Here is a 25,170-nt window from a genome sequence, read left to right as displayed (position 1 = left end):
TTTTGTTTCGTTTTGTTTTCTAATTCTTATTCTACGAATAAAAAGTTGGCACATCTACCTGATCCCTGTAGCTGATTCTGCTAGTTTCCCCTCATTTTTGGTTTTCCTCTTCTTTCACACGAAGAAGGGGCAGGGCCACAAGATACAGGTGATAGAATTGTACACTTGAAACTTACATAATGTTATAGACCAATGTCGGCCCAACACATTTAATTTTAAAAGAGCATGTGACCACCCAGAATAGCGCCTACAGTTTCCGGTCTTTCTCGAAGTCAGGTGCGGCTATGGGTCCAGGTTCTGGCCAGTGGGACGTTTACAGAAGTAACGCATGCAACTTCTGCGCAGGGTCCTTAAAGGGGAGGGCCCTGCTTGCTCCCGCCGCTCCCTCTCCTCTTAAGGGCTGGAATACGGATGCGGCGTGGCCTGGGACTAAGCAGGCGTGTGCGGCACGCTGAGGGTGGCGGATCAATAAGACGGAGGAGCCCCGGTTCCCCCGAATCCTGGCACTGCTGGATAGCCCAGGATGCTTCCGTCATGCGAGAGATAAATGACCCTTGATACTTTATGTCTTTGCTGATAACATGAATCGGCATCTACATAAAATTTATACACAAATGGAAATAAGCGAGATGAGCTGGGGTAGAGGGTGGAGGGAGAAGAGAAGGCCCGGAACGGAGTCTTGAAGAACTCCAGCGTCCGACTGTTCTGCGGAGGAGGAAGAACCGCTGAGGAGACCGAAGAGGGGAAGCCGAAGAAGCGAGGAAGAAACATGGCATCGAGGAGCCGGCGGGAGCGCGTGTTCCAGGGAGGAGGGCGCGGCCGGACGGTCCCAGCGAGGCCGACGGGCCAGGCCCAGGAAGAGGCCCAACCCGTGGCCACTCTGGTTAAAATGGAAGTAACCGGTGCCCTCACCCCGAACTGTTTTGTCTAAGTGATGGGGTGGAAGCCAAGGCCGAGGGGGCGAGGAGTAACCGAGAGGCGAGAGGCAGACAGCGCTTTCAAAAAGTGTGGCCGTGAAGGAAAAAGAGAGCAGGAGCTGGAGGGAGAGAGGGAGTTCTGGCCTGTTCTGGCCTCGTCTCTTCGTTCCTCCCCTTTCCTCTTCTCTCTTTTCTTTTTTCCTCTTTTTTTTTTCTCTCCCTGCCCCTCTCCGTCTTCCTCTCTTCTCCTCTCTCTCTCTCTCTCTTTTTTTTTTTCCTTTTCTCCCTTTATAAAAGAGTTCAGAACCTAGACCATTTAAATCCTAACAGGAACGATCCAGAACAGAGAAGGTATGAAAGAAATAAGCCAGAGAGAGGATAATCGATAGCATATAAGGCTCCTGAGAAGGTGGGAGGCAAGAGAGACCGAGAGCACCTGTGAAGGACTCGGTCCTCCACGGGAGGATGGAGAGCTGGACGCAAACTCAGGAACGTAAGTTTCTCGATTTGGCGGTGGGCGGTCTGTTCTCTTTTCTCGGTGCGATAGAAGGCAGGGTCGCCCGCTGAGAGTGGTCGTGACTATGATGAGTTTGGAGAAGGCATGAAACAGTACGTGTGGAATCGGAGCCTGCACTGACGGGAGGAAGGCTCGAAGCCTCGGATGGCCGGGCAGTCTGGAGGGCGCAGGTGAGGCGCGTCTGTGCTCTGCTGGCTCGTGGCAGACAGGAAGATGGATGTTGACATTGACCCAGGGTTGGAATTTTGCTAGATGGTTGGGATGTACGGACAGAAGGAGATAAGAATGAACAGTATTTGGAATAAAGTAATTAATAACTAGACCACTGAGTTTAAGCAGGATCAAATGGAAGGCGAAGAGAATCAAACTCGTAGATGAAGAATATCTGGGTGTCATTGGGCAGAAGGTCTCAGTGGGGTTGGGTAACAGGCGTAGCGGGATTATGAAAGTGAGAGAAAAGTTAGGACAGGATGCTGCACTTGGATTTTGAGATTTAGAGGCTCGGGGGGCCTTGAATGTCAGCCGGGTCCAGGGGGCGAGCCTGGGAGTGGGGTGCTGAGGAGGAAGAGGGCAAACGGGAGGACAAGGAACGGAGGGGACAGGCTCTTAGCTGCGTCACCCGCAAGGGTTCTGAAGTAGCAGCATGAGTGTGGGCGGAGAAGATCATGAATCGTCTGCTAAATGTTGGTTAGATGAAGAAAGGGTCCAAGGAGACTCCACAGATGACCCAGACTAGGGCAAGGAGAATGGCCGTAGCTTCAGCCGAGCAGGTTATTTGTAAAAACGTGAAAGACAAATTTTCTGAAAGTGACAGATCTTCCTTATGGAGCAAGGAAGATATGAGCCCAACTCTTAGCCCCAAGGTCAAGAGCGCAAGATTAAACAGTTCATTTTTGAGGCCAGCAGCAGCCAGCTCCGTTGCCTTAGCATCTCCTGGGAGATTCCAGGGTCCCCCTCAGGCTGATTAAATCTGAGTGTCTAGGGAAAGAGCCTGGGCACAGGGCCGGCTTGTGGGTGCAAGACCCACGCAGTTGCTCGGGGCCTTGTGCTCAGAAGGTTTAATGCTGTCACCATCTGGTAATTCTTAATCATTTCGAACAAGGGGCCCTGCACATTCATTTCGCACTTGGCCTCACACATTAAGGTAATCGGGCCTGTCTGGGCAGTGATGTCTTTTTAAAAATCTCTCCAGAGGGTTCCAATGTGTGGCTAGGTTTGAAAATCCCTCTGTTAAGCCAAGAGCTGGAGGGGACGTGGCTGAGGGCGTAGAGTGTTTGCCGTCACGGAGCAGGAGTTTGGAGAGTGGGAGAGAGGAGGAGGGGCAGGCTGAGTCAGAGGCCAATGGCAGAGGGCACGAGGGGGAGGGCGGATGGGCAGGCACCGAGATGTTCACCCTGGGCTTACGCTTGGTTCCCTGGAGAAGAATGAATGCTTGAGCCTAACGGAATCCTGCCACACCTGGTAGGCAGGTGCCATGGTGGGGTGTGGAGCCCGAGAGCTGGCCGTCTTCTGGAAGTGCATGGGCAGCAATGGATACATGATCAGGGCTTAAGGAAGGGGTGGGGACAAGTGTGAACAAGCTGAGTCCGTTGCTCCAGGCTGCAGCGCTGGGCGACCGTGCTTGGGTGTTGGGCTGGAGCTGGTGGGAGAGTCTCCAGGGCACCTTCGAACTGCGAGGCTCGCGATGTTTTGGCTGGAGGTCTAGAATGGGGAGCCGCCATCGAATACATGGAATGTGGAAAAATGCCAGTTTCGAGTTTTAAGCCCTCGGAATGCTCGGGGAACCTTACCAGGGACGTGGCATGTCCATGAGAATCTTGTTTTGCCCTGGGAGTCCAAGAGGAAGCAAGCAGAGCAATGTAAACCGAGACATGGCTCTGGGAAGAAAGGGGTCCCCAGAGAAACGAGCCACAAACACAGGCGCCACAGGGTCACTCGTCAACGAAATGTTGGTTGTTTTTCTAAACTAAGAGAGATAAGACGTGGTGAAATCTTCCCTCAGCTTCAGCCCTTTGGCATAAATATTTTTTCAGTGTCAACCCAGGCAAGGCTGGGCCTGGGGGAAGAGCCAGGTGCACAAGCCCCGTTGTTCCCTATCTGGGAGCTGCTGTGTCTGAGGCCTGCGTGGAGGCACCAGGTGGAAACAGGTACACCCGAGGCTCCCGAGGCCCCTCCAGGAAGGAGGCTTCCCTAAGGGCAAAGGAGAAGCTGCCCGAGGGAAGCCTCATCTCGAGCTTTTAGCAATGGTCGGGGGAGCAGCAGACTCCATTGTCATTCCCCAAACTCGAACATGGCTGGGCAGCAGGAGTGGCTGGCAAAGGTCATCTGACTCGCGTCACGCTCAGATGTACCAGAGCAAATCTAAACTCTTGCTGCTCTAGAAACAGCTGGGGCATGAGGACAGCGTCTCGCTTGGGTACATTTTCACCCACCTTGGCCTTGCAGGAGCCTAACCCTGCCTGCCTCTTGTGGTCCAGGTGGATCTGTTCCAAGAGCACCTGTGGTTCCCTTCCAATGGTAAGGCGAGTTGGCCCTGGGTGCGCCCAGGCTGATGGACCACGTGGTGGAAGGTCCTCATCCAACAGCAGGATCAGGCGGCTGCACAGAGCATGCCAGGGCAGTAGAAGTAATTTCCAGGGACACAGGCCACTGTGGATATTCCACTCCCCACAGGAAGGACCTAAAATTATGGGTTCTCTTGGACCATTAAGAACTGCTCTGAAGAAGTCCGACGCTGTGTTTTAATTCGGCCAGGGATAAAATGACCAGGACAGTCTGTTTCACTGATTGGTTGTCTGGGTGATTGGCAGGCGGGATACCCTTTGGCTTTGCCACCCTTATTACTGACGTTTCTGTAAAAGCACCACTGGAGAGAATGAGCTCTCCCTCCCTCTGCCAAACAGCCCTTTACAGAGGGCCCGAGTCAGGTCCCATCCACTCTTGACATCAGGCTCACAGTGTCACATCCTTAAATATTCGGTGTTCAGGGAAGTAGGTGTTGCTCAAATCCTTCATGTGGAGGATTAAGTCAGGGCACCATGAGAACCTTTACATTAAATATTAGCGTATTAGCTCGCTAGGGCTGTCGTGACAAAGTCCCCCAGACTGGGTGGCTCGAACGATAGAAACTTCTTGTCTCACAGTTCTGGAGGCTGAAAGTTTGAGAACAAGGTTTCAAACACGGTTGGGTCTTCCCGAGAGCCATGCAGGAGAATTTGTCCCAGGCCTTTCTCCTAGCTTCTGGTGGCCAGCTGCCAGTCTTTGGCATTGCTTGGCTTGCAGACTCATCAACCTGATCTCTGCCTTCAACTTCACGTGGTATTTTCCTTGTGTGCGTGTGTGCGCGCGTGCACACGCAGATGTGCGTGTGTGTGCGCGCTTCCCTCGTTTTACGAGGACACCAGCCATATTGGATTAGGGTCCACCCTGATGACCTTTCCGATTAATTACCTCTGTAAAGACTGTTACCACATGAAGTCACATTATGACCTGCCGAGGTTAGGACTCTGGCATGTCTTTTTTGGGTGAGGGGAAATGCCATTCCACCCATAACAATTAGCAAAGCTCATTTTTTCTTACTTTTTTTGGGGGGTAAAAATAAATAAAAATAGCGGATCTAATGGCTTCTCGTGGCATTGTAGTGAGTAAACGTCTGATGTACCCAAGGGGTTGTCGTTTCCTTTGGAGACCACTGCCTCATTAGTTCTGTCCCTCCTCCTCTTTCCTCCCGTGACCAGTCACCCCCAGTTCTCACCGCGGCAGGGAGGGTGGGGTGTGGAGGAGACCAGGCCTTCCGGATCTCCACCTGCAATTCAGCAAAAGGGTGGTTTAAGCAGATGGACTTCTGGTATCAAGATGGCCGCGTGAGCCACCAGCAAGCCTCTTCTCCCTTGTTTTCAACCTCAGAAGTAACAGGACAGATAGAGTTTTAAGTGAAGGCATAACTGCACTAAAAAGTGAGAAAGGGGAAACCATTTAGTGGTTCTTCAAAAAGTTAAGCATAGAACTATCGTATAATTCTGCTGTTCCACTCACAAATTATGGCAGCCGGGCCTGTCTGGGCATATGCCCGAAAGAACTAAAAAATGTATTGAAACAAAAACGTGCACATGACTGTCCATTGCAGCGCTATTCGCCATAGCCGAAAGTCCATCAATTGACGACTGGTTAAACAAAATGTAGCCTAGCCATGCGTGGAATATTACTCTGCCGTCACAAGGAGGGAAGGACCGATGCAGCCTACGCTGTGGATGAACCTCGGTATTATCATGCCAGGTGAGAGAAGCCAGGCACAGAAGGTCACATACTGTATGATTGTGTTTATATAAGATGTATGGAATAGGTCCATCCATAGAGACGGAGAGCAGGTCCGTGGTTTCAGGGGGCTGCGTAACGGAACGGGGTTTTCTTTCGTGGCGGTGAACATGTTTTGGAATTAGAGGTGATAGGGCACAACGTTGTCCTTGTCGTAGACGCCACTGACCTGCATACTTTAAAGTGGCTAATCGGATGTTATATGACTTTACCTCAATTACAAAAATTAAAAAGTAAGAAGGGGTCGTCTTGGGAGTTCCGAGACCATGAGGACTCTGGAACTGTGAATGGCTCCCTGAGTCACCGAGGGCACCCGCTAGCTCTGAGTGAGCAGCCCCTGCGTGGAGTGCTGACCTTATGCCTTTCCCTGTGACGACAGCCCTGCCTACAGGCCTGGACAACCTCCCCCAAGCTGGCCGTGTGAAAATTCTAGCAACAGCGTGGTTTTTTTATTTTATTTTATTTTAAATCAAATGGTTTGGTGCTATCCGCTGTTCAGAGCTCTAGGACAGCGTCAATGTATTAGTAGCCACGATTTACATGACCCCTACATGTCTTCTCTATTTCACACCCAAACCTTAACATCTTGCATTCTGAGCTCCTCCTATTTCCTGTGGAATGCACTTAATTGCCTTGGAATCACCAGGATCTCCGGTGGAGAATAACATGCTTACTGGGTAAATAGCTCCTTCTCAAAAGAGCTGCAAAAAGCAGATTATGTGAAAATTCAGAGAATGCCTTTTGGTGCCAAGCCCTGGTTGTATTTGAAAGGTCCTGTTGAGTTTCAGATTCACAGCTTGACACGTATGTGGTTATTTATGTCACTGATTAACTGTACCGTGTTAGCGGCAATCAAATTATGACTGCCCTCCTAGTTTGTCTTGCGAACAGCAAGAGGAGATTGCTTTGTGACAAGAGTGCACCCTGAGATGTTCTTTTTGAACACATCTTGGAGGTTTGGCGGTCAGGAGAGAGTCAAAAGGGCTGATGTCTTTGGCAGGTTTTTTTTTTTTTTTTGTCTGTGCTGTTCTTGAAGCGTTTACCCCAAGAGCACTGGTTGCCAGGCATTTCTGCTGCTCTGGGTCCAGCCAGAGGCAGAAAGACCTCTTGGAACCTGAGAAGCCGTTCCAGGCACAGTCCTGAATAGCCTTTGTTTCTAGGAGATTCTGAGGCAGGCAGACGGAAGCTCTGCGTTTCATTAAGGGGGTTCAGAAAACCAGCCCGAGTGGGGAATTGAAAGAGCCAATATCCTGCTTTTTGAAAAATTTATTCTGCTTTTTGACATTCTGACCTTTAAAAGAGATTTTTTTTTAATGATATGAATAAGTATATTTTCATTTTCTTTGACATCCGCCGAACTGTGGAGCCAGGGTCCGGTGGTGCGGCTGTGCGGTCCGTGTATCTGTCTGTTTCCTCCAGTTCTGTTTGCCATCTCCAGGAGGCTCAGCTTCTCAAGAAGCTCAAGGGATGTTGAGAAGGGTATGTCCGCAAGGATGAGTGAGAGAGATTTGGGGCCCAGGCTGATGACATCAAATACACTGAATTCATCTTTCGGTCCATCCTATTCTGGCTTCAGAGAAATAAGACAGTTGCTAGTGAAACTGGTGCATTTTGGGTCGTTTCTATACCTTGAACTCTCTCGTCTCAGAGACCTTGTTCCTGACCGAGTTTCTCTTCTGAGGGCTCATCAAGCTCTCTCTGTCTCTCTCTGTCTCTCTCAACACGGAATCTAGATCTTCGGTTTTGAAACCAAATTTGGACTCTCGACTCTGCAACCCCGACTTCCTTAGCAAGTGGCTCTCTGAAATCCATCCCAGGACAAGGGCTGTTCGTAAATGCCGTGATGAGGGGCGAGGTCGGGAGGAAGTGTAGCTGGCACCGTGCCATTTGTCTTGTCTGCTGTGAACCGTCTCTTCAGGGTGACCTTGGTCTTGACTTGCTGCTGAGTCTGATTTTTCTAAACTCGAGGCCTAGCTCTTCGATTCTGAAACCGAATCTGGCTTCTAGAGTCTTCGCTGTTGGTTTGTTCGGTAGCATAACCCGGGTTAGATTTTAGGCTGAATGTTTTGATGAGGACGTTGAACTGATCTTCTGTGAATGTGGTGTGGCCCTGCCCACGGTTCATTGCCATGGTCTTGTTCGGACCATGGCTGTCATGGGCCATGTTGGAAAAGAGTAATGAAGTCTCAGCCTTCGACCAGGAGATTTTTTTTTTTTTTAAAGGGCCTCCAGCTGTGATTCTTAGCTTCATGCCTGCTGTGCAAAGGCGGTGTGGCGCTCTGCTCCGGGGGGCCTGGCCTCTCCCGCTCAGACCTGGGGTGAGAACGAAGCTGAGGCTTCTGGTTGTAACGTTCACCCTCCCCTCACTGCCCACTGTGGGGTAAAATGGGTCCCGAAGGGCTGGCTCAGTAGAGTGAGGAAGAGCCCAGGGCAGCAGAAGCAAAGTGAAGACCTGTGGGTTCTCAGAAACGGACTCCGCCTGGCTCCTTTAGCTCCCAGTGAGTCTCTGAGAGGAGACTGAACCCTGACGCTTCCCGGGAGGACCAGAAAGAGCGAGGAAAACTAGTCTGAAAGTAAGGACCTCGCTGGGCTTCCAGACGGCAAAAGACGCACCCCTGTCCGTAATGGCGGCTTTGTCCCAGCCCCGCGTGGTTACACCATGGTGACACACTCCCCATCACGGCCATCCGCAACCGTCAGAGCAGCTCTGTGCTTTAGGGGTGGGAGAACTGGAATGTACTCACATTTTGCCACCTTCTTGGAAAGAGAGTATCTTCCTGGTTTCCATTTTTAGAACATCTAATTAAGTGCCAATTGACACTTTCTCTCCCCTAAACCATCTTCTCTTCTTTTTTCCTTAAATTGGGATGTCATTCGCCACACCCCTGAGGCTTTGCAACTGGGCGAGAGTTTGAGCCCAGGCTGCTTGAAGCAATGACGACCTATCTATGCAGCATCTCTGAAACTTCTGGTATGCACAGCCGATTGCATTCTGCCAGGCAGGGGACTTTCTAAAAAGAGAGAGAGAGAAAAAAAAAAGTAAGACAAAAATCAAGCAAATGCCCAGACAAATATATCAAACTAATTTTTGACCAGGAGACTAAAGGAATTCAATGGAAGAAAGGTGGCCTTTTCAACAAATGGTGCTGGACTAATTGATGTTCACAGGCAAAAGAAGAAGAAGAAGAAGAAGAAGAAGAAGAAGAAGAAGAAGAAGAAGAAGAAGAAGAAGAAGAAGAAGAAGAGGAGGAGGAGGAGGAGGAGGAGGAGGAGGAGGAGGAGGAGGAGGAGGAGGAGGAGGAGGAGGAGGAGGAGGAGGAGGAGGAGGAGGAGAAAAGAAAAGAAAGAAACCTTATATCTTATTATACAAAAATTAACTCTAAATGAATCATGACTTAACTTTAAAATGTGAAGATTAAAATATAACACATTTAGGAAAAAATAGGAGAAAATGATGGAGACCTAGAGATAAATGAAGAGCTTCTAGGCTTGATACCAAAAGCATGATCCATAAATTGGAAAATTGGTCAATGTTACCACCTCAGGTCAGAACTTCTGCTCCGCGAAACACCTGCCGAAAGAATGGAAAGGCAAGTTACAGCCTGGGAGAAAATATTTGCAAACCTCACATCCAACAAAGGCCTTGTATTGAGAATGTCTTTTTTAAAAACTCTCAAAACTCCGTAGTCAAAAACAAACAAGAAACCCCCTCCAAAACTCCCCAAAATTCAATTTGAAAATGGGCAAAGACATGAACAGGCGTTTCACTGAGGAAGGTAGGCAGCAGGCAAAGAAGCACATGAAAAGATTTTCAGCATCATTAGCCATGAGAGAAATGCAAATTAGAGCCACAATGAGATGCCACTGTACACTTGTCAGAATGACTAAAACAAAAACCACTGCTAGCACCCGCTGCTGGTGTGGATGGGGAGAAACCGGAAGAGTCACACGGTGCGGATGGGAATGTAAATGGCGCAACCACTCTGGAGAAGAGTCTGGCCGTTTCTTACTAAGCTAAACACGCATTTACCACATGACCCAGCAATCGCGCTCTTGGATATTATCTCAGAGAAACGAAAACTTATGTACACGCACGCACACACACACACACACACGCACGCGCACACGCACACACCAACTCTCTACAAAAACGAGCAGAGCAGCTCTGTTTGTAATAACTCCAAACTGGAAACAACCCAAATGTCCTTCAGTGGGTGAATGGTTAAAAAAAAAAAAAAACTGGTACATCGATATCTCTGTCCATTTCCTGGCGTTGATATTATACTCTAGTTACGCAAGATGATATTATCATTGGGAGAAACTGGGCGAAGGGTTCTTCCTGAATTACTTCTTCAACTGCATGTGAATCTATAATTATCTCAAAATAAAAGTTTTTAAAAAGCCACACACACACACACACAAAAAGTCAAGTGAATCGGACGCTAATAACTAGCGGGTGGTGGCGCAAGGACCGGGCTTTTTAAAGCCCTCAGGAGGCAGCCCCTGACCAGCTGGCGGCGAGGAGGAGGGGGCCTCTTGCTGCAAAGTGCAATTAATATTAGCGCTGCCTCTCCTCATTCCACCCAGCGGTTACGCCCTTTAGTATTTAGGTAAATGGGTTGAAAACTTACATCCACACAGAAACCTGCACAGAGGCGTTTATATCAGCTTGATTCATAATTGCCGAAACTTGGCAGCAACCAAGATGTCCCTTAGTAGGTGAATGGGTGAGTTCACTACGGTACATCCAGACAATGGACTAGTATTCGACGCTAAAAAGAAATGAGCTCTCAAGCCATAAAAAGATAGAGAAACCTTAAATGCGTATTAAGTGAAAGAAGCCGATCTGAAAATTCTTCGTACCGTGTGATTCCAAGTACACGACCTTCTGAAAAAGGCAGAACTATGGAGACAGTGAAAAGGTCCGTGGTTCCAGGGTTCATAAGCGGGAGGGAGGGACGAATAGGCCGAGTGCAGACGATGTTTAGGGCCATGAAACTCCTAACGGTGGACGCATGTCATTATACGTCTGTCAAAACCCATTGACTGTACGACACCGAGGGTGAGCTCCGATGTGAGCTGTGGACCCTGGGTGATGACGACGTGTCAGCGTAAGTTCACTGAGTGTCACAACTGTGCCACTCTGGTGACTGTTGACGATGGGGGAGGCCATGTTGGGGGGACGGGAATACGTGGGCGCCCTCTGTAACTTCCGCTCAAGTGCGCTGTGAACCTAAAAATGCTCTTAAAAAAATCAAGTCGACTTCATGAATAATAGCGCCGCCTTTATGAGCATCTTCGCGCAATTCAAGGTGCTTTTAAGACCATTTCCTTCTTTAAGCCTCGAGACCATTCTCTGGGGTAGGTGGAAGTTAGAGGGTGTAAAACGATCGGAAGCGCTCTGTGCAGAGCACACGAGGGGCTGGCGTGGGTAAGGAGAGTGTCCTGCATCATCTGGCTAACTCCCCACAGGGGACGGGAGGTGCTCATGTGATCGGGGACACAGCTTTCCTCCTGCGGTAGGGACGTGGTAAGGAGAAGGCTCTCGGGCTCTCTGGTAGGGCGGGTGGCCAGGGGATGTTGAGGCGCTAGCCTAGGCAAGCTGGTTGGAGACAAAGAAGAGAGATGGTGGTCTCAAGGATGAGGACCAGGGCGGAGAAGCGATAGGGGCCTTCGGGATTCTCTCCCCATCACTATTAGGTGCCATGGCATATCGTATCAAGTGGGACTCCACTGCAGAGACTAGACAGAGCAGGGAGAGGGGAAAGCAGGAAAGAGAGGCAGGGCGGGGTCCAAACTCGAGACAGAAAGGAGTCTGAAACCTGGGGTGGATCCGATCCCTTACTCAAGGGCCGATTTACTTTGGAGACTTAATGTACAGTCAGGGAATGGGAAAGAATACGGTGGGAGGGACTTTTCTGGGTGTCGTGACTCCTAGGGAGGGATGCCTGCTGACATCCTTCATCCATGCCTTCTAATGCTATTTATCTCTTTTCCGAGCACTTGCTTGGGGCACACGGCCGGGTACCCAGGCTCTCCCGATGCCCGCCCTGGCAGAGAAAGCTGTCTCCCTCTTGTGGTCTCTTCGGGGAACCACTCGGGACGCCTGGCACCTTTGTCGCTGGGCGTGAGGGCCAGCTTGGTGCTTCCCGGTGTGAGGCTGCCTGCCTCCTGGCGAGCAGAGGACTGGGACGTGGCCCTTTCTTCGCTATTGTAGACCTAAAAGGACTCGAAGGACACCAAAAGTCGGGGAAGTGAAGAAGAAGAAAACGAAAACACCTGCAGAAGGGATGGCAGGCTCCTGAGCTGCAGGTGCTGCCGCGAGAGGAGGAGCGAAAGGTCTGGGGAAAGCCAGGCGACCGCGGTTTGGTCCTCCAAGCCCTCTGTGTGCGGTCCGCCCCCCAGGCCCCTCCCTCATCCGCGACGACCCGGGCACGATGTGCTGGCGGATGCCCCCTCTTTCGTGGCCGTAACGATGTGTCTTTACAGAAGCGATCACAGTGATTTGAGATAGGCGACGGCATTCGAAAGGCCTGTGGTCGTCTAATCCCTTTTAACAGGTCTTGGGTCCGTGACGTCTGTTGGGCTGAGTGGTGGCGTTGAGGCGTGGCCGGGTGGCACAGGTGGCCAAGGGCCCAGCTCTCCTGCCTCCCGGGGGCAGCCTGGCCCAGCGCTGATCTCACCCTGATCAGAAACCAAAATGCGAAGTAGAGGTGTAGGAAGGAGACAAAGCACGGATGCTTGTCGGGGGCGAGGTGGGCGGTCGGCCCGAGTAGCAGCCCTGTTTACGACTAGGAAGAGTCAGGTCGGGTGCCCCTGGGAAGAAACCCCCCAACAACCTCCCGGGCTGAGGGGCCGCCCCTCTTGGCGGCCCGCTACGTTTGGGTGGCCTTCGGTCATGGCGGCCTGCCTTTCTCCCCAGCCGATGGCCTCCCTCCCTGGGGTCACTCCGGCGAAACGCAGCTGTGCCAGGCCAGCTCAGCTTCTTGGCCCTGATCCCGATGTGTTGGAACCAAGAGGGTGGGCTAACTTCACTAACGGAAAAGCTCCGCGCACACTGCGCTGGGCGTCCGCCTGGCCGGGCCCTGCGCCTGCCTGTGGTCAGCGCTGCCGCGTGAGCTTTTAGCGCTCTCTGTACGCGGACTTGGGATTTTCATGATGTACTGAAGCATTCGGGAATCGGTCGTAGACGCCGTGACCCTTCGTCCTCTGAGTGCTGAGAACACGCGCAGGCGTTTTCAGGATCCCAGTGTAATTAGTAAGTTCAGAAGAGTTAACACTTACACGGTGCTAATATGTATGTACAGCCCATAGTCAAGTCTCACCGGCGTCTCCCAAAATGTCCTGTATAGTGATTTTCTCTTCTGATGCCAACAAAGTCCTTTTATCCTAGCGTCAACTGTTGTTGGAAAGGTGGATCTGGCCATAAACATCCCCCTTCTTCCCCCCACCCCACATACACCCTACACACATACGCGCGCGCGTGCACACACACACGCACACACACACACACACACACACACACACACACACTCCGCGGATTTAGGCTTCATTGCCGAGCATGTTTCCTGTAAGACAATCTTAATTTATTTACTCACCTTTTTTTTTTGACAAACAACCTCCCCCCTCAGGCCGGGGTCTTCAAACCAGGCTCATTCGCCCAGCCTCTGGGGGAGGGACTCGGGGGGCCTGTCCTGTCCCACTCACGGGCTGGGCTCGTGGGGCGGGGAGGAGGGAGCATGTGTGAGCGGCCTGTGGGGCACAGGGACGTCCTACTCTCTGATGAGCGGTGGGCAGCAGGGAGCTTGTGACCCATTGCCACCCACTTAGAGAGTCAAAAACACAGGACTGAACGGCGCCGCGGGACCCTCCGCTGCTCACCCCTTCTCTTCTAGACATAGAAGACGGGAGTTCAGAGCGACGAGGGGACTTGGCCGAGCTCGCTTAGCCAGCAGCGGGATGGGGATCCAACTGGTATTTTTTTCAGGCCATCCAGCTGTTTTGCAGACACCCAAGTCTGAGGAGCAGGGAACACAGGGCCGAAAGAGAAAACGTGTTTCTCGGAAGGAATGCGGAGCAGGGGCAGCGAGCATGCTTCTGGGAGGATGACGAGGCGGAGCTTCGGCCGCGATGCAGCCCCCGTGACCTGGAGCAGCAGGAGAGCGGGTGGGGGGGGGGGGGCCGGGCTCGTCACCCCCGAGGGGCCGAGCCCACGCCGAGGTGGTCACAGCGCTTGGTGCTGTCAGCGGGCACCGTGACAAGTGGCACCAGGAGCTATTCGTGCCCCCTTGTCTGTCCCAGCTCCCGTCTGCCCTTGTTTGGGTGTTGTCTGCTTGGCTTTCTCTCCGGGACTGGAGTCCGCTCTGAGGGATTCGCCAGCATCTGCTGCCCTCGCTTTTAAATTCACCAAGGGACCGGGACGGGAGACCCACGCTCGGCTCGCGTGAGAAATCGCAGCTCAAATCATCACTTCTCTAGTCGCAACCAGTCGCGTTACAGGACTAAATAATTAGACAAAAAGCCATAAGCTAACAAGAGAAAAGCGTGCTGCCAAGAACCCCTGCACCGCAGGTTTGGGGGTTGGACTCGGGGGCCTGATTTATGGGGATCGCAGAGTTGAGGGGCGTCATGCCTCCTGAAGACGGCCTGGAGCGGGGAGCGTCCAGGCCACGTCTGTGGGTGAGCAGAGCGAACCATCCCGCTCCTGACACTGTCGCGGCTCATGGTGGCCCAAGCGAAGCCAGACGGCCAAGCGTCTACGCGCAGTGCACGGAACTCGGCCTTTCGCGGAAATTTTTCTTCCGTTTGAAAACTGCTCGAACACCATATTCAGAAGTCCATGGCTGCTGAGGGAAATTCGGGCAAAACGATCAGCCCCCAACCCCTTTGTCAACATAGATGATCTCGTTGTTGAAATCACCAACGACGAACAGGATGAATCGACTATTAGCATTTATTGAGAGTTTGCTGGGTGCCAAACGCTGTTCCAGGTCTTTTACCTATGCTTCCTCTCATCCTCAGCACGGCCCTGTGAGGCAGGTCCCATTGTACAGATGAGGAAATGGACTGAGAGAGGGCGAGAACCTCGGCTGAGGTCACACAATCGTTAAGGGGTAGAATCAAGACGGGAGCCCAGACAGCCTGGGTCCAGAGCGCACGCCCTTAACCCCAATTCTTTATGGTTCCGTAACAAGTTCATCGTTTTGTGCTAAGTTGGCGTGTGTTTGCTGTATGTTTGTGTCTCCTCGAAATTCCTGTGTTGAAACCTAATGGCCACTGCGGTGGTATTTAGAGGTGGATTCGGTGGGAGGGGGTTAGGTTATAGAGGTGGAGACTCATGAGTGGGAACTTAGACAAGAGGCCCCAGAGAACCCTCTCGCCCCTTTGCCGCATGAGGGCACAGCGAGAAGACGGGCATCTAGGGGCCAGGAAGTGGGCTCTCCCCAGGTACCGAACCTGCTGGCACCTTGATCTTGGGCTTCTCGTCTCTAGAACTGTGAGAAGTAAGTTATTTGTAAGCCACCCAATGTATGGTATTTTTGTTATATCGGCCTGAATCGACTGGGATAGTATTAGAGGTGGGGTGAACCTAGGCTGTGGGTTTCCAGGTGGTTCTTCTTGCATGTTGACCTGATGAGATCTTCCCAGTTTTCTAAACCGTTGGGGAGCGTTCTGGGCACAGGACTGGACCTGCAGTGTGTCGAGCGTGGTAGGTAGGCGGCATAGCTTCTGGCCGAAGCGTAAACATCGCCATTCGTGGGGTGAATGTGTGGCAGAAGGAGGGTAGTAGGCAGCCTCCAGGATGCACCCCAACGATTCCTGCCTCCTGGTATGTATGCCCTTCTGTAATTCTTCTTGAGTGGGTGCTGGACTTACCGATTCTCCTTTAACAAATAGAATAAGGCAGAAGCGATGAGATGTCACTTTTGAGATTAAGATATAAAAAAAAAAAGATCCCATCTTGGGTGCTCGCTCTCTCTTGGATCACTCATCCTTGGAGAATCCAGCTTCCATGTTGTAAGGCAGCTCCATGGAGAGGTCCATGTGTCAAGAAGGACATTTTTAAGCAACATGAGTGAGCTTGAAAATGGATCCCCTCTACTCCAACCGAGCCTTTGGATAAAACCGCAGCTCTGGCTGACAGTTTGACTAAAATCCCCTGAGAGAGCCTGAGCCAGAGGCACTGAGCTAAGCCACATCTGGGATTCTGACGGACAGAAATTATAAAGTGATAAATGTGTGTTGTTTCCAGCCGCTAAGTTTTGGGAGGATTTGTTACACGGCGCTAGGTAACTAACATGGGGAGCACCTGGGACTCGTCTCCTCCCTCACCCGTTGCCAGAGCTGCTCTGATGGATGGAGCCTTGGCTGATCTTCCAGTTTCCAGCAGCCCTCACTGGCGTCCCCTGGGCGTGTGCCGGCTGTGCAGGGGCAGGGGCGGGAAGGAGACCTGTGTTTGGACCAGCCAGTAGGCCGTGGACATCTGAGCAGCTGTCTCCCTCCTCCATGCTGAGCTTTAGGGAGGAAACGATGATCCAGGCTCACAGCGGCCACAGCCACCCCAATAAGTTTTTCCACATGCTCTCGCCACCTCACCCACGATTCCCTCCCAACGTGAGCCTTGTCAAAGGGCTTTATTGTATACTCAGCCCTGGCATGTACCTTCTCTTCGGCTTCTTATAATCACCCTAGGAAGCAGGTAGAGGAGGAAGCTGAATCCCCAACGTTCGTCTAACTCTTCGTATAGTTTACTCGTTTTCTTACATTCGTGTTCTCATCCAAGACGTTATCCTTCTTTCTGGGCCCTGAGGGCACTACTGGAGCCAGGACCAGAACTCAGACAAGAGAAACAGATCCCCGATATGGCTTCCTCCTGTCCTCTGCCTGGTTTCTAAGTGTACCTCTCAGCCTTCCCTCCACTGTGAAGATTACAGAAGAAACACTTCACAGGAGAGACTGTGTGGAGAAGGAGAACTGAGGAGTTAGGCATTCTTTCAGAGAGAGTCCTTAAAAATGCTGAAACCTTCTAGAAAAATGTGCCAAAAAAAAAAAAACCCTCTAAAAACCAACCAAATAAAAAAACCTCTCAAAAACTCATTTTTTCCCTCTAGTTATCACTTGGGGACATTCACATTATACTTGGCTTTGGAGGTTTTTATAAAGATGAATTAATTAGTTAATTACCTCACCAGAACATATGCCAGACTATCTTCCCCATGCCAGGCATTGTTCCGGGCCCCCACGATGTGGTGGGGAACAGGACTAGAAAAATCCTGCCCACGTGGGGCGTATATTCTAGTGGAAAAAGCTGTTTATTCCATTGGAGCTAAAGGTCTGTGTGGTTACAGTTAGCAGGCAGAGGGGGCTACTTTTTCACTGAACTTTGTGTCATAGTCACTGTTCCACCGGTTTTAGTAATTTACATATTAAATATTTGATGTGCTATAGTTTATTAACCTTACCTAATTGTCATGCATTTTGATTTTTCCTGTTTTGGACCATCACGAACAGAGCTGCTGTAAACAACTCTCAATAGCTCCTTGGGATTATTTCCATAAAAATAAATCCCCAGAAAGGAATGATTGGGCTAAAGGATGTGAATATTTTTTGATTCTCGTTAGATAGCACTAGATAACGCTCCCGAGATCTGGTATCAAGTTATATAGTTGTCAGTAATGTTTTTTACCCCAAGTATTCCTAGCATCAGATTTTTATCGTTTAATTTCTTTTTTTGCTAATTTGATAGGTATAAAAATGCTATGTCATAGTTGACTTGAATTTTATAAAGCTGAACGTTTTTCTCTTCATGTCACACATTCGGGTCTGATTAGGCTGGGTGAGGCTACGGTAACTGCACCCCCACATCGAAGTGCCATCTAACGGCAGATCAGGTGTTCATTTCCACTGTGGGTTGACCAGTGCTATTGCTTCTCATGGCCTCGTTCTGGGAGCCAGGCTGGTGGGGCCACCACTCTCTGGGGTGCTGCTGGTCGCTGAGGACGTGGGAGGGAGCAGCAAGTCACACACAGGTCCTTAAACACCATGGCCCGGAAGTTACACATGTCACTCCTCCCACCATTTCATTGGCCAAAGCAAGTGACATGCTCATACCCTACTTCAGGGTCCTGGGCCCAAGAGACGATCCAGGGAAATTTGAGAGGCATAAGTAATGACCACCACATCATGACTTACTATTTGTGTTATTTTCTTATGTAAAGAGACTATTTATTCTTTTATTACCTTATGGAAGGTGGTGATTCTGAGAGAAAAGAAGAAGAAGCATCATGTTCCTTAGTTAACGCCCTTCTCTGTGAGCGCTTGAGTCCGGAGTCACCGTCCCACAGAACCCTGTTATGGTCCCCTCTCTCCTTCCCCCAACCCAAAATCGACATGAAAGAGTGAGTATTTTTTACTTTGTCTTCAGTTTTCTCTTTTGCTAAGTCTGAATGACCTCGAGAAGGAACTAATCATCTTTTTCTTATTCTGAACAATGGGACATTGTCCTCTCGGGCTTTGCCTGTAGCTTTGAGACTGATTGGTATGAAGCCCAAGGAGTCACTTGGAGTGACCGTTTCAATGGATCCAAGTAGTGATTACAGGACAGTGAGTTACTTGTTCCCTTTCAAAGGCAGGTCAGTCCGGCTCCATTTCTGTTTAAATGGTACTTCCTTAGATGTCCCCCATGTAAAAAAGCATCATTGAAAACAAATGAGGCACATCAGTACTTCATTTTAGATGCTGTTCGATGCATTTTTCTATTATGTGACTGAGGGCGCATATTTGTTTTAGGGAGAGGCAGATCTAATTTTCCTTGCAATGCAAATCTAATAACTCCGATGAGTTGACTCTTCTTTCTCATCTGATCTAGCTCTTCGTGCATAAACTAATTAGAAAAGAGCGGGTTCAATTACATACAGATGTGATTTTCTTCTGGGAGAGCACTTCCAGGAAAACACTGTTTTTAGCAGGACCACTGCGAGCTGGGTGAGATACACCTGTTTGGGAAGGAGGACCTCGTACAGAAAGAGGTGTGATTCACTTGTGGTCATGGACTTACACGTGGGGTGAATGCACGTGTGTCTGGGAGATGGCTCAGACACTGGTGGCGAGAAGGAAATCTACTCCATTATGTCCCCGAGTGTCCCTGCTCCGGAGGGGCGGGTCCTAGGGCATGTCTCTTGCCCTCGAATGCTCAGCAATGCCTGATGACTGGGCATGGTGGCATTTTTGCTTGGGTCAGTGAGCCCAAAGGGCGGGGGGTGGGAGACAAGCCACTCTTCTGCTCGCTCTCAGAGTGGGCTGGGACACTCATAACAAATTCTGTGCCCACAGCCTTTCCCATCTCTCCTAGTTCATAACCCTGGCTACACATTAGAATCACCAGCAGAGCTTTGAAAAAATGGATGCCCAAGCCCCATCCCCTGCAGATTCCCATTCCGTCTGGGGTGGAGTGTGGGCTTCTGTGTTTTTTAAACTGCAGGGCTGAAATCGAAAAAGGCACAAATGCATCGCACCCCTGCTGTGCCCAATGTGTGAAAATAATGTTTATCATCGACTATCAAACATCCACACTTGAGATGTTTGTTTCTTAATGCTTAAGAGAGACAGTGACTTCAATCCTTTCTCTTAAGTTCTATGTAGTAGCTTGAATGGTCCCCCACACCCCCGCCGCAAAATATGTTTGTGTCCCAGATCCTTTGAATATGGCCTTTCTGGAAAAAGGGGGTTTTTGTGAATATAATTAAATAAAAGCAGGCAGTTTTGAGATGAGATTATCCTAGATTACCCAAGGGGGCTTGAAATCCAATTACGAGTGTCCTCATAAGAGACGGAGGGAAGACATGGACTCAGAGAGGATGGCCATGTGCAGAGGGGGGCAGAGGTTGGGTGGACGTGGTCACAAGCCAAGCAAGGCCTGCAAGCCAAGGAAGCTGGGAGAGGTGGAAAAAAATGATCTGTTAGAGCTTGTCAAGGGAGCAGAGCCTCGCTGACCCGTTGATTTCAGACCTCTACCCACCGGAACTGTGAAAAGAATAAACGTCCGTGGTTTTACGGCACGAGTGTGGGGTAATTTGTCACAGCAGCCAGTAAACACACCCCATTTCCTGCCGTCGGTGCTCAGCCTTTCTTGGGCTCTCCTTCAGGCGTCTCTTGACTTTTTCCCGATAAAGTGCACACTTTTTTTTTTTTTTGGTGTCTCCACCCTCTGTCGTGACTGGGGCGTCGTGGCACCGAGGCACGCGCCACACTCGGCGGCACCCCCTGCCGGCTCACGGCCGTGGCCTTGTTTCGGACCCCGGCTGTCTCCGTGTCCGTTGTGACCGTTCTTTGCGGGGCACGATTTTCCCACTCGCCTGTTTGCCCCCGCGCTCCGGTCTCCTTTATCTGTTTTCCCCGGTGTCTTTGTAGTGCTCAGCTGATGCTTCGGGGTACAGGGAGGTGAAGGCAGTGGAGATAAGGAATAGGGAGAGGGAGAACTCTAGGACGTGAGTCTAGGGCCAGGACAAGTATTATGGGCCAAGTGCATGATTTGCAGCTATTTAAAAGCTATTTGCAACACAGAATCTTGTGCATTACCTTAGAGGAAGAGCAGGGATTACTTGGAACTTCAGAGCCTGAGAATGTTCTTGGTCTTGAGACTCTGGGAATACATTTGATCTTCTTTCCTGATAAAGCCTCCGGCTAGAGTGGGCAGAAGCAGCAGGAGCCGGGTGGCTGTGGTACCTGGTCGTCTCTTTAAGCGCCCACGGCCCTTGAGTGAGAACTCCTGCTCACCCGTTGTTTTGCCTGGATGTCCGGCCTGGGCCTAGACACCATGACGTGGAGGACAAGGGACCCTCGGCTGGGTCTTATGAAGTGCTAAGGGTGGAGGAAGAAGGGGAACCCAGGTGGACTTGAAAAACAGAGCGAGGGGTCCCAGGGCAGAAAGCAGGGCGTCTGTAGCAACTATGGCGGCCAACGGGAGCTGGGGGGACTCAGACGGTCCCAAGCCGGGAAGCCGCTGCTGGCACCAACCTGCCTCTGCTGGTGTGGGTTTGGTTTTTAGTTAACTCTTAATTTTATTTTAGTAACCTTTTTATTTTAGAACAAATCTTATTTTGAGATTTGTAGAGTTATTATAAAGATGGCACAGAACGTTCCTATACACCCCACACCAGGCGTCCCCTAATGACATCTTACGTTAGAATGGTACACTTACCACGATTGATGAGCTAATCCCGATGCATTATTGTAAACTTTTCTCACGTTTTCCCCAATGTCCCTTTTCTGCTCCAGGATCCCACACGACACTTAGTCCCGATGTCTCCTTGGACTCCACTTACTTGCGAGTTTCTCGGACTGTCCTTGTTTTTTGATGACCTTGAACATTTCTAAGGAGGACCGATCAGGTATTTTGTAAAATGTCCCTTGACGGGCATTCGTCTGAGGTTTTCTTCGTGGTCACACTGGGGTTATGTGTTTTGGGTAAGATGAGGTAAGATGCCATGCTCATCACATAACATCCAAGGTCCACACCAGCGATGTAAGTCATCACTGCTGAGATGAACTTCGATGAGCCGGTTGAGATCGTTTTTATCAGATTTCCACGCTGTGCTCTCTGTCTCCCTCTTCATGCTTTGTCCTCTTTTGGGGGAAGGTGCTGTGCTCAGCCCACACGCGGAGGTCAGGAGTGAAGCCTTGCCCCTTGAGGGTGCGTGCGACCCCGCACGCACTAGGAATTCTCCATAGGAGATCTGTCTAGTCTCCTTCATTTACTTATTTGATCATTCATTTATATCACTATGGAATATTTGATATTTGTTTTATACATTGAGTTATAATTCAGTTTTACTTAAACTGTTGTTTTTTTGCTCTAATTGTTTCAGATTTGGCCGTCGAGAGCTCTTTCAGTTAGCTCCTGGGTTCCTTCGACATACCCCATTATGTGGGTTGCTCTCATTTTTTTCTTTTCTTTTCTTTCTTTTTCTTTTTCTTTCCTTTTTTCTTTTTTCCTGCTTCTCTAAGGAGCCCTGGTTTCTTTTATTGGAGAATGCTCTTATAAACTAAGATCTAGATGTCTGCTTCTAGGCTTTCTTAGCTGACAGAGGAAGGAGATAGTGTGTTTACCAACTGGTGTGTGTACGCATATCCATAAATACTTCTACATGCAACCATCTGCATCGATATTAAGCTATGTATAAGTTCATACTGATGTCTCTAACTCTCATTCATAATTCCATAGGTTACTCCAGCGTCCTTCCGTTTCTCATCGGTGACCTCCCACTCCAGCAATAAGAAACCTGGCTTTCGCCATCTGCCATCCGTTTACTTCAGCGTCCAATTCCAGTGTACGTATTGGGCAGTTGCAGAGTTTAGCCTGGACACTCACAGAAACAGCATCAGCGAGAGCTCAGCGCTGCACCTGCGTGCGGCATCTCCGGCCTGTGGTCTTACAGACGCCACTCACTCCCAAAGTTACTGAAGTCAGCACTTTATTCCCCTGCACTCTGCATTTCATCCTGGGGCCTCCTGACCTCCTAAATGATTTTATTCCAGCTTAAACAGAAACACAGCAGGGAAGGACCTACTCTTCGGCCAGCACTTGGGGTCCAAGAGTAGAATCTGAGTAAAGGTCTGTGTCATTATTAGGGCCTGAGTCAGTTGCTCAGTCTGGTGCTGAGAGATGGTATTGGAGTGCTGGGGTCGTCCATCTTCCTATGAGTACATGGTTGGTATGGAAGGGGAGCATTAACCCACAGGAAATGAGGGTGTCGGATAGACAAAAATCAAGAGATGCCCTCAACAGTCCACTCCTTCATCCAACATCACACACACCAATCCTTCTCATATTTATAGTTAAAAATATGCCTCCTCCTAACAAAATGTATACACCTTCTCTCCCCAAAGAGAGCCAACTCAAGCCCACACGGTTCCTGTACCCAGATGCAAGTCCAGGACCCTGAGTGAGATGTTCTACTTTTCTTCAGCTTTGAGTGCGACTCCTCATGCTCAGACAAATCCATACCCAGAAGTATTCGGGTTTTAAAAGAGAAGGAAAAACGGGGCAATACTAAAGCAAAGATACTAGACTCTCGTGGAAGAAGAGTGAGGGAGATTTAATTAGGAAACGTTTGCGCATTTGTCTGTCTCTTCGCAGAACGCCACCGAGGTGCTGCGCTCAGTTCCTGCTTTGGCCTGGTCCTGTGGAGAAGGCAGACAATGGCGGGAGGGCGTGGACTCGTGTGCTCGGGGGCCAGTGGTTCTTGTTCTTGGCATTGGTTAACGTGTGCTCTTATATCGTCTGCTCACGGGGTTCATTTCTCAGTGCTAACTGAAATTCAAATGAGTATCTTTCACGTTCTGGTGACAGTTTAATTTAGTAATCACTGTGTGTCTGTCAAGAATTTATGTGTGTTCTTCTTTACTCCATTAATCTTAGCTGAATTTCGAAGCATTGTAATTAAGTTGTATCAAATGGTTTACTTTTAAAGCCTTTTAAAAATGTCAATGGACTGGAAATCAGTTCTATTAATTGGTGCAGAGTGCCTGCAAAGTCAGAATAAGGTACGATATATGATCATCGCTAATACGATAAGGGCAGAGTTGACATTAATGAAATAACTGTAATAATTCACCATCTGTTTGATCATCTGACGCCTCTTAGAATCTCGTAACATACTACAGAAGGAAGGAGGCTATTATCAGTTCGTGAAAAATAATGACGCTGTGTTTCCAAGCAGAGCCTCTCAGGGGTTGAAGTCTTTATCACTCCTTTTCTCACACATGCACAGACAGAGACACACACTCACATCTCCAGGTTCCACAAATGGTAGGATATCTTAAATATTTCCATTTAACAAATAAATGTTTTTAATATAAACATCCGAAGTTAATGCACTTGTCTCATGTGCAAGCTAATTACAGGATTTATAAAGAGTATAGTTTTATAGGCATTACAGGTTGTATGGATCAATATTAGGACAAAATTGTAAAATCAGGTGGATAAACATTGTCTCTCTATCCTGTCAATGTATGGATTACTATGACTATACATGTAAGCTCCTTTGGAGATGATATCAAAATTTTCAATTTAAGACCCTTTATAGATGTGACACCCTGTCTTCTCTGCCTTTTGGCTTCCTGGCCTCCCCGTGAGAGACGAACTCTGATGGGCAGACTGTTTCAAAGCTCAATGTTTTCATGTCTTTGCTAGAAAACCTTCAGTAACTCCTCATTTCCCAGGCTCTTACCCACAAACTTCCATAATTTGGCTGTCATCTACCCATTTTCCCTTATTTCTCCCCAATTATTCTCCCCCGATTCCCATTCATTCTTTTGCCTGTAAAATCCTTTCCCAGTTTTGACTAGCAATTCCCGAGGACAGTGGTCCTGTCTTATTTATGGCAAAGATCATGAGTGGTTACAATTTCTTCATAGATATTCGTCAATGAATAAATATCTACTTATACAAATTCTACTGGCTCGAGTGGCACCACTTCTAGGAAGACTTCTCTGGTTCTTTCATCTGGAACTGACTTCCACCTGCAAGCTCTGTGACCTCTAACTCCTTTTGTTACAGCACTTTCTATGCACACACATTCTCTACTGATCAGCTACGCTCATTCACCTTGGAGAACGTGGAGACTAGAGAGAGGAGCTTGGAAAACCCAAAACGTCACCAGCTAATCCGATGTCTATACCACTTCTTTTACAAATTCGCCACTTCTTTTACAAATGACAATCGACCCGTCCCTACCAGAGTTTGCTCTCTCTACTTGTACTCTACAACTCACCCGCTCTCTTTTTCTTTGCTTCCTCTCGCGCCTCTAAAATAAATGTATCGATCGCTTTCTCTTTACACGATCGTTTTCATCAGCATTCAAACACGTTTTTGTTCCTCTTCTTAAAAGACGATCCCCGTGGATGTCGCATCTTTTACTCATTGCCACCGCTTTCTCTCTGCTCCCCTTTACGGCGAAGCTTCTTCAGTTGTCCATGGTAACTGTGACTGCTTCTTCACTTTTTATTCTTCGTGCGTCCATTTAGGTTGAGTTTACAACCTAACCGCCTCACCATGGTTGTTCCCATCAAGGACATCGGATGATCTTCACTTTGCCAAATCCTAATGGTCCTTTTTCTCTCTATATTTATTCAAGCTCTCAGAGACATTTAACGTAGCTGATTACTCTTATTACTAGACATTTCTCATATTAGCTTCCATGATATCATACTTACAGTATTTTATTTCTATCTCTTCGTCTGCTTACCAGTAACAGAGATAAAATGAATCACCAGATATTCTCGAATAATCCAAAAGAAGGAAGTAAAAGAGAGACAAAGAATAAAGAACAGAGAGGTCAAATAGAAACAAAACAGGAAGATGGCAAAAGGAAATTATACCTGCCGGATCATTAAATATAAATGGTCTCAGCATTCCAGTTA

The 25,170-nt window shown here is 49.2% G+C and overlaps 1 long non-coding RNA gene across 2 annotated transcripts in view; it reads left to right on the top strand.

Annotated features, from left to right (window-relative positions):
- The window catches only part of LOC118601665, a 28,713-nt gene extending 4,513 nt beyond the window's left edge, over positions 1–24,200 (top strand). The window contains exons 3-6 of one of the 2 annotated variants that reach the window (XR_004950486.1): positions 1,248–1,604; positions 17,999–18,146; positions 21,025–21,137; positions 21,971–24,200. This is a non-coding gene — a long non-coding RNA (uncharacterized LOC118601665). The remainder of the gene's footprint in view (positions 1–1,247; positions 1,605–17,998; positions 18,147–21,024; positions 21,138–21,970) is intronic. The other variant, XR_004950487.1, reaches the window with a different exon arrangement.
- The last annotated feature ends 970 nt before the right edge of the window (positions 24,201–25,170 follow it).

The sequence above is a fragment of the Rousettus aegyptiacus genome, unplaced genomic scaffold (genome assembly GCF_014176215.1).
Source record: "Rousettus aegyptiacus isolate mRouAeg1 unplaced genomic scaffold, mRouAeg1.p scaffold_m13_p_4, whole genome shotgun sequence".
NCBI classification, from domain to species: domain Eukaryota; kingdom Metazoa; phylum Chordata; class Mammalia; order Chiroptera; family Pteropodidae; genus Rousettus; species Rousettus aegyptiacus.
Note: the sequence above shows the minus strand (reverse complement) of the source record. Positions and strands in the feature narration are given on the sequence as shown.